The sequence below is a fragment of the Rhinolophus sinicus genome, linkage group LG09 (assembly GCF_036562045.2).
Source record: "Rhinolophus sinicus isolate RSC01 linkage group LG09, ASM3656204v1, whole genome shotgun sequence".
In the NCBI taxonomy this organism is placed as follows: Eukaryota; Metazoa; Chordata; class Mammalia; order Chiroptera; family Rhinolophidae; genus Rhinolophus; species Rhinolophus sinicus.
The window spans coordinates 30,773,392-30,784,956 of record NC_133758.1 but is presented as its reverse complement, the minus strand read 5'-3'; the positions used below and the strand labels follow the sequence as shown (position 1 = coordinate 30,784,956).

Here is an 11,565-nt window from a genome sequence, read left to right as displayed (position 1 = left end):
AAAAAACTGAATAAATGTACAAAGTAAACAGAAACAGTACAATGATTTTTAAAAGTAGTATTACTGAAGGTTCCAGATTTGTTTAACAATACCGAGAGGACCTTACAGCTTCAGCAGAGAGTTTGGCCATTAATTTTGATAAGTACCTTTAAAACTAAGCTAATAAAAAATGAAGCAATATAATGATTTTCCAGGAGCAAAAACACACTTGATATTACAAGAAAGAAAATATAATTATACAATAGTTCCTGATTCATCTGTGAACAGTATAAAATCATAAATCATAATATGGTAAAGATGGTTCATTAATGTATTATAACTATATTTAGATATAATTTAGTTATATTTAAATATAGAATTATATTAAATTAAACTTAAATATAGAATAGTATATTAAACGTAACTATATTTTTCATTAATATAACAGTATAACTATATTTAGAAGAGAAGGAGATGGTAAGAAAGAACTAAATCCCCATCTTCTAAGGTACTAACGTAGTGTTCTTTGCCCTCTTCTCCACAAGAGGGCACAACCTGAATAAGATTTTTAACTGGATGGTTTCAGCACTGGCCTTTGCCTATGAACAACAGACTACTAACTACTTCCGCTTTGGTAGAGTTGACAGACTGCTAGTGTTAATATCTGAACAACTGTCTTTGAGGTCCAACAGATGACAAGATGAATAAGACATGATTCAAAGCACTCACTATCTAGTGGCGTCACAGAGGTATCAAGAATGATGTGTTTGAAGGACAGTCTAAGGACCCAAGGAATCCACAGGTAATGAGTTGGGAGTGTTCCTGCTGGGAAGTTGGAATGGGGGGGCACTGTGTGGGCACTTGGGGGACGCAGGGTGGCAGCACACCTACGAGCAATGTTGACGCTTTGGGATGCGGCAGTGGGAATGGGATAGACTACACGTGGGGAGATCACCTGTGGGAGCACTGAGGGCCCAGGGACTGTGGGAATGCAGGAAATAGTCTACCAAAAAGCTTGAGGGTGGTGATGAAAGAGGCAGATTTCTTAGCCAAGACCCTGCTTGCAAACACTGGGCAGACTCATAGGTCTCACGTTCTTTAAGTTCCTGAACATCCCTTTCAAATTCACTTAGCACTTTTGTTCTTCTTGCTACTTCACCCCTCGAAGCCTGCTCTGCTCCCCCAAGGCCCATTATCTTCACCCGCCTCATACCACTGGCCTTCTCCAGTTGTACTTAACCCTCTCGCACAGAAGCCAATTTCCTTGTCCAGAGCCCTTTCCTCTAAAAGACTGGTGTTTTCCTTCAGGCCTTTCCCCCTTATCTGAGGGCTTGTTCCCAGGCTGCCTTCTTGTCTAGAACCTCTAAATTCTGACTTCTCGCTCTGGTTTTAGCCTGTTTCGTTTCTGAAGCTTCCTTGGTCTCTAGGTCTCTTTTCTTCTCCCTGACCCATCCTCTCCCAACACCTGGATCACCATCTTTCTTCCTCCATGATCTCACCTCTGTTGCCTGGTCAGCTTGCCTCTGTCAGAGCCTAGAGAAGGCACTGGCTCTCAGAACCCATGAAGCTCTCACAAATCGGGCTGGCACTGTTTTCACAGCTTCTGTCTTTCTGTTTGTGGCCTGCTCTTCATGCTCTGTCCTTGGCATTTCAGTCTAATACCACAAGTATTTTCAAAGCAATGGATGTGCTCTTGGACTCTGAACTTGAAAAATAGAAAAGGTATACAGCACCCTTTCACCTCTTCAACCTGGTTTTATGAGAGCATTTCCAATCGAGCTTATCTGCTGCGCAGTGTAATATTGCAATGGAAATCACACCGGACCAGGAGTCATAATGCACAGGCCCTGCTCCTGATGCTGCCTTGCTGCCTTCCTGGCCAGGCCACCGGCGGCAGGTGAATTTACCTGTGCGTCTGTTTTCTCATCTGTAAAATGAAGGTAATGATAGTAATTACCTAATAGCATTGTCCTAAGAAATAAATGAGGTGATGTTTCCTAAGTGTCTAAAACCTTCTTTACACTAAAAGGAAACACTGAAACATGAAGCTATTATTACTACAGTTACTACTATTATTATTTCTCCGTCTGTGAAACTCAAGCGGGATTGCTAAGAGAGGATTTAATGATCTCCCAGAGGCTCCTTCAAGCCATTTCCTCTGACTTTGTCAAATATGAGTTGCCATACATGTTGGTCATTTTGTATAACTCAGTCCTTACAGCTTCCCTCATCTGTTCTGTCAGGACCCCAGCCCTGGCAACGCCTTCGTAAACAGCTCATTTCTGTTCCATCGAGTGAGTGGTTTCCGTTCTGGGTGCAGTGGCTTCACCGTTTGGGGAGTGAGCCTCAGACAAATGGGGCACATAGGCTGAACCAGAGTCTTGCCACCTCTGCTCACACTCAGGTTTCTAAATATGAATATGGGTCAAAGGATGCTGTGTTGGTTGCCATGACAACCCACCTGGTATATAACAATGTATTTAATCTCTATTCTGGAGCAAAATCTCCTACAGCTTGCAATAAGGCTGCTTTTCTGGGCCTGAGGAGAGTGCTGAAACTTCACTGATGTATTAAACTGATCAGGTTGCCCGGTCCCCTTTAGGACATCTCTCTTTCCTTCCTTTTTGCTGTCTTCCTGCTTTAGAATAACAGCAGCCACGACTAACTCTTCATTCATTGCACACACAACCAAGCGTGGCAGGATTTGAAAATGGGGCTATAGTTGCTCATTTGGGCCGAATGGCAGGTGCTGCATTCCCAAGTGACTGTCAAGAGTACCTGAGGGAGGAGGTTTCCAAAACTGGTTCTGTGACCCCCTGCTGACCTCCTACCTCTGGCATAGGAAAGAGGTTTAAAAGGCTGTAAAAAGTCTGGAAATGAGAAGGGGTTTTGGAGAAAGCTGCCAGTTCCCTGATCCCAGCCTGTGCTGTGGGAGGAGGCAGCAGGGGGTGGGGGTGAGGCTGCATATCTGGGGCCTGTGCTCCCACAGTTTGCAGGGGCAGAGGGAACCCGTGAGTGTTTCCCAAGGACCAGGCTTGGGCCACTCAAATGAGAAAGCTTGCATGGGGTTGTTTTATATCCCAACCAAGGCTACCTGACAAGCAGAACCCCACAGCTCAGTAAGTGCTGAGTCTCTATCAGGCACAGAAAGCCTGAGGAAGGTGTCTTGTGCGACCTGCTGGAAAGAGATTCCAGGAGACTAGGGGTTCTCCAAGAAACCCACAGAAGTACTTCAGAGAGGAAAGTGCTTACTTCCGAGAGAGGGCTGCTGCCAGATCACCATGGAATTCCAAGTTGTATGAGAACTGTCCCGCCCCACCTTCAACACCTCCACCCTGGGTGGGGTCAGAAACTACAGCAAAGGGTGGAGTAAAAGTCATGAAAAAGGTTGAAAGGAAAAGAGAAATGTTTCAGGATTTTCCTTCTGCAGGTGTCATGGCAGAGGAGGGGAAACCCAGCCAAAATGTGAAGTTGAAAGTTGATTATTATGATTATTATGCAGGGTACCATACTTTAACTACTGGACTTAGAGTGACCAGAGGACCTTTTGTAACTCATAAGTAACCAGAAAAATCTAAGGAGCTGCCCAAGTGTTTCCCCACGGGGCAGGGAAGAATTAGCCCCACAGGTGGGGAAATAAATGACGTTCTCTGACCTGGGATCCATGAAGCCCATTGGTCCACATAAAGGTCAGGCCCGAAATCCATGCCAGAGCGAGAGTTCAATGCAGTGGCTTTATGCTGGTGCAGGATCCTGAATGCAGGAGGGAACCCACCCCACCCCTAGGAGCACAGGGCTTTCACTTCTCCCAGAAGCAGAGTGTCTCTGCAGAGCTTGAGGTAGGGTGGGGTGTAGAGGAGAAAGGGGAGGGTATGAAATAGACTGTGTAGAGGGTGGGGCATAAAATTGTCCAAAAATTGTGGTAAGCTGGCTGGCAGGGCTGGTGCTCATTTGAGATTTGTGAAAGAATCTTCTAGCTGTGACGCCCCTATTCTTTTGTCATTTGCTCCTCAGATCTGATGTCTGGATGGTTCTGGCTAACCAGTGCTGGAGGTTCGCCGCAGTGGAGAGAAAGGGTACAAGGCAGTTAAGGGTATCGTAAGGTAAGCGGTGATGGGCTGTATTACAGATAGTCTAAGCTGGAGGGGGAAGAAAGTAAGATGCTGGCCCTGCAGACCATGCCCTGTGGGTCCAACTGTTGAAGCTGGGATTCTGTAGAAAGCAGGAACCACAGGAGGTGGAGGTGCCAAACAGGCATTTGAAGGTGGTGAATTCATTTGTGAAAGTAAGATTGGCAGTTAGGCTGTGGGCAGCTGAGGTGTTATGGGGGGAGATGATGGTTGTTGAAAGGACTGAGAAGCCAGAGGGTGGTGGCTCATCCTTGGTACAGAAGTGACAGAAGGGTGGAGAGGTGCTAAAGCTGCTGTGGAGTGAGGAGGTACGTAAAAGTCAGCCACCAGCAAGGTCATGGGTGGTGAAGTCCTTGGGGCATGAACTTTAAGGAAGCTCAACTTCAAGGCTGGAGAAATGGAGTACAAATGGATTTGGATGGTTGGAATGACTGCAGTGTAATATTCAATTAGTAAGCTCTAGTCTTTTCACACACACAACCCCCTCACCCCCCACCACACACACACACACACACACACACACACACACAGCCTGAGCTGACCGACACGTGGACCATTACTCGGCCCCAGTCCAGGACCCACATCCCCATCACTGATGCCCTCCAGGGGCTCCCGGGATCGGATGTGCTGCAGAGTGAGAGAGACAGGGATAGCCTGAGGTGTTTCCTCAGCCCTTTCTCCTTCATTTGGAGTAAAGAATTATTTGAGGGGTGGCTGGATGGCTCAGTTGGTTAGAGTGCAAGCTCTGAACAACAGGGTGGCTGGTTAGATTCCCACATGGGCCAGTGAGCTGCGCCCTCCACAACTAGATTGAAGACAATGACTTGACGTGGAGCCGATGGGTCCTGGAAAAATACACTGTTCCCCAATATCCCCCCCCTCCCGAAAAAAAGAATTATTTGACGGGTGCAGGGGCTGGCAAGGTGCTACCTCAGTGCTCTCCAGTGTTTCTTCGTAGCTGACAGGTGGCTGAGACTGAGATGAACGGCCAAAGCCCTGCCAGTGCCACCCTTCTGCAAGAATCCTCACCCTCCGACAGGAATTCACAAACAAACTTCAATTCACAAATACCGAGTGCTCATGGTGGGTGGGGTGCTTTGCTGGTGTGTTGTGGGACAAGCCCTGCCTTCAAAAAGACTACCGACTGACTGAAGAAGGAAGGTTTGTATGAGTCACAGCAGAAGGAAGTGTGAACAACCAGATGTTTATGTGCAAAGGGCAAGCACAAGGTGGTCGAAGACTTTCTGGGAAAGACAGCTGCAAGCTCAGCTGGGAAGGAGGAGCAAGTCATAGCAGGAAGGAGAAGATTTCCAGGCTGAGACCGGCAATTGGACACAATCATCTTGTCTGTCCCCTTAATAGGTCCTCATGTTTGAACCAGTAGCCACAGAAGGGTAGTGTCCTTGGTCACTCCTCTGGACAAGTATATGCGAGTATAAAGCAAACTAGAACAAACACATTTGAATAGTTCTTTCCCCTGGGGGCAAGTTTCAACATATAAATCATACTCCTCATAGCACTTCAAGATAGCAAAGCCTTATTCAGCGCGTTCCAGGTTGATATACTGCTCTGTATTTGCATGAAATATCAGATTACAATAATGTGTCTGTGGGAACATCTTGCTTTGCATAGTATACATTTCTCCTATTGTGGATCCTCAAGCAATGCTTGACTTGTCTGTCAGTGTTTAGGCACCATGCCTGGAGGCAGCAGACATGTTCTTAGCATCCCCCCTCTCCTCCAGTTGCCTTCATTCTCCTCCCCAGTAACCCACTAAGGGTCTAATCCAAGGTCTGGCATACTCTCCTGATCTACTAAGTCTTTTTTCTTCATCCCAGCTCTCCCTCACTAGTGGAGTCATCAAAGCCACAGGAGCCCGTGAGTTCTCCTGGAAGAAGAGAGGGGTTGGGGACAAAGCCAGAACCATCAGCAAAACTGGGAGGGAGAAAAAGGAGGGAGCTGAAAGACAGTGGCAGAGAAGTAGGGGGAAAGAAACAGGTGGTTCCGCAGTATCAGATGCTCCGTCCAAGGAGGAGGAGACCTGATGAGCAACTGCAGAAACTGGGGAAAGAATACTTACGCAGGCTGGGGGTGGGGTGTAGAAACCAGATTGCAATCGGCCAGGTGTGAGGAAATGAAAGGAGCAGTGCTGACAGCCCTTTCAAGTCTGGCTGAGAGAGAGCAGGGACAGATGAGGCAATAACTGAAGCCAATGTGATAACTAGTCAGAACTCTAGTGGGTAGGGACACTCACAGAGCTCTGCCTCTGACAAGACCATGGCACCTGATCACACATGTACCACAGCACCAGTGGGCCTCAGACAAAGTTCCACCCAGGACAGTCTGGGCTGGGGAGTGGACAGCATCTGGATTATTTAGAAGCACTAGAGGATTATGGAGAAAAATAAAATAATTCAAGAACAAGGAAAGAGGAGAAAATAAGAGATATCTTCATGGAAATGGAAATTATTTTTTAAAATTTACCAACATCTGAAAGTTAACTATGTTGGATTTAAAAACATCAACCCCCCACCCCCACCTCAGCCCCACCCCCCAGAGCTCAAAGAGGCTTGCATAGAGCCAGGGGTTCTGTGCACATATTAGAACATGGGTATGATGACCCCAGTTTAGTAGAGAGGCCAGCTATAGTCAGAGTGTATCTGATGAGTAGGTACACCTTCAGCAGTTCATAAACATGAGCTATTCATGGCAGCTCCTGGGGAGAAGAGTATCTGGAGACTGGCACTTGCGGTTACAGGCAAAGGAGGTTAACTTGGAAGAAATGAGTGTATTTTATACAATTCAAGCTCCCAGGGAAGGATTTCAGGATGGTGAATATCTTGATCAAATGATACCATGCTTACAAAACAAAACCAAACCCTATAATTAAAATGGAATTAATTAAATTAAATTGAATAGAATGAATTTAACTGCTAAACTAAAGCACATAAAGTCTGTTTTAAAAAGGCAGCAGAATTCTGCTCCTAGCCAAGGTGCAGTAACAGAGACCATATTTACCCTCCTACCCAAAATAACAACAACAACAAGAAAAAAGGAAAAAAGAAAAATGGACAGAAAAAGAAAAAAACAAAACACCAACAGTTTTCAAGAGGTTGGACATCAGGCAGCAAAGGACAGCAATCCTGAGATAAAGGAAAGAAATAATTGCCCCAGCTTACTGCTTTGAGAGTTTTCAAGTGATGGTACAGGGAAGGGGACCCAAACAAAGCAAGACGCAATTACATGCTGCCTACAAGAAACCCAATTAAATATAAGGACAGAAATTAAGACAAAGCAAGTAGGTAGTTGCCAGCAGTTGTGGGGAGGGAAATGCGAAGCGACTACTTAATGGGGTACAAGGTTTTCTTTTGAGATGATAAGAACATTTTGGGACTAAACAGAGGTAGTGATTGTACAACATTGTGAATCTACTAAATGCCACTGAATCACACACTTTAAAATGGTTATTTTGATGTTACGTGAATTTCACCTAAAAAAATGCTAACCAGGCTGACAAGGGAATAAAACAATATAAATAACAACCAGAAGAAACCAGAGACCTACAAGAGGTCTAGAGAATGAAGTTACAAAACTCAGACTTTAAAATAATATGTTTGCTGTGTTCATTGAAAGGTGAAAGTTATATTTTGGAAAAGAAATATAAACTATAAAAAAGGAAAACTCTAGAACTGTAAATATAGCAATCAAAATTAGTAACTCAGTGGATGAGTTTAACGACAGAATAGGTAGCCGAAGAGAGAATTAATGGATTTTTGATGGATTACAAAACAATATCCAGAATACAGTATTGAGAGATGAAAAGATGAAAAACAAACAGAAGTGAAGGTAAGAGACAAGTTATAGAAAGGAGTCCCATAAGGAGAAGGGAGGAGGAGCGGGACAGAAGCAGTATTTGAAGAGTTAATAGCTGATAATTTTCAAAAATTTATTAAAGATATTAAGCCATAAATTTATAGCTGACATCTAAACAGAGACAATGGAATTGGGAAGACAATAGAATGTTATCTTCAAAATGCTAAAAGAAAATCAGCCAATAGGTGTTTAGACAACAAGTACTTTAGCAGTTCATAAGTGGGACATTCACTCAGGACAAGAGAGCTATGACAGGATCACAGGAAATGGGTAAGGATTGAGAAGGCCACTAAAGAGGCATCAGCAAGGGATAGTTCCCAGGCAGATGGTCAGGAAATCTCAAGGTCTGCTACTAGTGGAACAATGAGTTAATCTGGGTGAAGCTGAGTAACAGTTACTGGGGGTGGGATGGAAATAGGCTGGAAAGGGTCAGTTGGAGAAATATGGTGAATGATCTCCTCGTACAGATGATGGGAAATACTGAAGGTGTTTTTGTAGCATCCCTGACTTGTTTCTTGGTAGGATACTACTACTAAAGTCTTTCTCATTTTCCTGATAGTAGGTATAAATCATGCTGTCTCTTGCTGCTTTACTAAGAGTGAAATGAAATTTAGATAAGTGCCAACTTCAGTGGCCATTGTACTTTCAATCCCTTGAGAGGAAACATTATTGAATTACCATTTTTAAAGAATCCAATTGCAATGAATCTTATTTCATTTTTTATTTGTTACTCTGGAGCCAGTGAGATAGTAAATTAGAGAGGGAAGAGAAAATAATGAAGTTCCCTTTCAAAGTTGTTTCCCCACGGCTGACCTTTTAAATTATCTTCTGTCTAAGAACAAACTTCCTGTGGTGGCCGATTGGCTCAGTTGGTTAGAGCGCAGTGCTCTTACTAACACCAGGGTCGCCGGTTCGATTCCCATATGGGCCAGTGTGCTGTGCTCTCCACAACTAGATTGAAAACAACAACTGGACTTGGAGCTGATGGGTCCTGGAAAAACACACCATTCCCCAATAAAAATTTTTTTAAAAATTAAAAATGAAAATGAAATAAAATTAGTTAAAAAAAAACTTCTTTTTTTAATTATTAAATGTATTGAGGTGACATTGGTTAATAAAACTATATAGGTTTCAAGTGTACAATTCTATAATACATCATCTATATATTGCATTGTGTATTTACCACCCAAAGTCAAATCTCCTTCCGTCACCATATATTTGACCCCTTTCACCCTCTTCTACCTCCCCACCAACTCCCTTACCCTCTGGTAACTACTAAACTGTTTTGTGTGTCTATGAGTTTTAGTTGTTTACCTTGCTTGTTTGTTGCTTTCAGTTTTGTATTCCACATGTGAGTGAAATCATATGGTTCCTGACTTTTTCTGTCTGACTTATTTCACTTAGCGTGATAATCTCAAGATCCATCTATGTTGTCACAAATGACAGTATTTCATCTTTTTTATGGCTGAATAATATTCCATTGTTTATATGTACCACATATTCTTTATCCAGTCATCTATCAAAGGATGCTTTGGTTGTTTCCATGTCTTGAACACCATGAATAACGCTGCAATGAACATAAGGGTACACATATCTTTATGGATAAATCTTTTCAGATTTTTTAGGTAGCTACCCAGAAGAGGGATTGCTGGGTTGTATGATAATTCCATTCTTAATTTTTTGAGGAACCTCCATACTGGTTTCCATAGTAGCTGTACCAATTTACATTCCCACCAGCAGTGTATGAGGGTTCCTTTTTCTGCACAACCTCTATAATACTTGTTATTCCTTATCTTGATGATAATAGCCATTCTAACAGGTGTGAGGTGGTATCACATTGTGGTTTTGATTTGCATTTCCCTACTAGCTAGTGAAGTTGAGCATATTTTCATACATCTGTTGGCCATTTGTATGTCTTCTTGGGAGAAGTGTTTGTTCAGGTCCTCTGCCTATTTTCTAATGGACTGATTGGTTTGTTTTTTTCCTAGAGGTTATATTGTTTTAGGTTTTACATTTTGGTCTATGTTTAGTTTTTTATTGCTGCATAGTAAATTACTACAAATGTAGTAGCTTAAAACAATACAAATTTGTTGTTATAGTTTCTGTAGATTAGAAGTCTAGCACAGTATGGTTGGATTCTCTAGGGTAAAATCAAAATATTGGCTGGGGCTGCTGTTCTTGTCTGAAGCTCAGAGTTCTCTTCCAAGCAAATGAGGTTTGGCGGCAGATTTCAGTTACTTATGGTTGTGTGACTCAGTTCCCTGTTTCTTGCTGGCCCTTGACCAGGGGCCTTTCTCTTAGCAATTTAAGGCTGTCCACATTTCTTCTCGCCTGGTTGCCTCCATTGCCCAGCAATGGAATATTTGTTTCTTCTCGTGATTTGAAGCTCTCTGGTTTCCCCTTCTGTCTTTCTCTTGTGCTCTTAAGGACTCATGGGATTACATTCGGCCTACATGGATAATTCAGAGTAACCTCTCAATTTTAAGGTCAAGTGATTAATAATCCTAATTACATCTATAAAAGTCCCCTTTGCTCTGTGATATATGCATGCTCCTGGTGATTAGGGCATAGAACCATATTACAACAGTATAGTTCGATTTCTCCCTTCCAGACCTTTGTGCTATTTTTGTCGTATGTTTTACTTCAAAACTTCACAATATATGGTTGTTATTTTTGCTTAAGGAGTCGATTAGCTTGTAATTGATTTAAAGGATTAAAAAGTTCTTTATATTTACCTATACAATTACTGTGTTTTTTGTGTTCTCCATTCCTTTGAGTAAATTCCATTTTCCATCTGGTATTGTCTTTCTTCCTGAAGAAATGACTGACTTCCTTAAACATTTCTTTAGTATGGGTCACTAGTGATGGATTCTTTCAACTTTTGTTTGTCTGGAAAAGGGTTTATTTTGCCTTCTTTTTTGAAAGGTATTTTTGTTGAGTAAAGAATTTTAGGTTGACAAATATCCCCCCAATACTTTAAAGATGTTGGTACAGTGTCTTCTAGCTTGAATTTTTCCAGTGAGAAATCTGTAATCATTCTTTGTCTTATGTGAAGTGTCTTTTTTTTTATTCTAGCTATTTTTAAGATTTTATCATTGGTTTTGAGAAATTTGATTGTTGCTTTGGTGTAATTTCTTTTTTTTTTTTTTTTGGCTCTTAGATTTTAGAGTTTCTTAGATCTGTGAGTGTATAATTTTCATCAAATTTAGAAAAATTTTGGCCACTATTTTTTACAGATTTTTTTTCTGCCCATATCCTCCGTTCCCTCTTCTTCAGGGATTCCAATTGTGTGTATATTTGACCACTTGACATTATCCCATAGTTCACTGATGCTCTGTTCATTTATCAGTCTTTTTTCTCTCTGTTTTATTTTGGATAATTTCTATTGTGTGTCTTCAAGTTCATGAATCTTTTCTTCTGTAATATCTAGTAGTTGTTTAAGGGTTTATAGTCTATATCTTTAACTTATTATAATCTGCCTTCAAGTGATACTATATTAGAATATAGTATAAGAACCTTACAATACTTACCGTATTTTGCAGCATATAATGAGCACATTTTTGCCCAAATTTGTGAGGGAAAA

At 42.2% G+C, this 11,565-nt stretch overlaps 1 long non-coding RNA gene across 2 annotated transcripts in view; it reads left to right on the top strand.

The window, feature by feature from the left end:
- Positions 1–557: 557 nt before the first annotated feature.
- The window catches only part of LOC109452097 (uncharacterized), a 48,088-nt gene continuing 37,080 nt past the window's right edge, over positions 558–11,565 (top strand). For both annotated transcript variants that reach the window (XR_012498767.1, XR_012498768.1), the window contains exons 1-2: positions 558–781; positions 3,994–4,082. This is a non-coding gene — a long non-coding RNA (uncharacterized LOC109452097). The remainder of the gene's footprint in view (positions 782–3,993; positions 4,083–11,565) is intronic.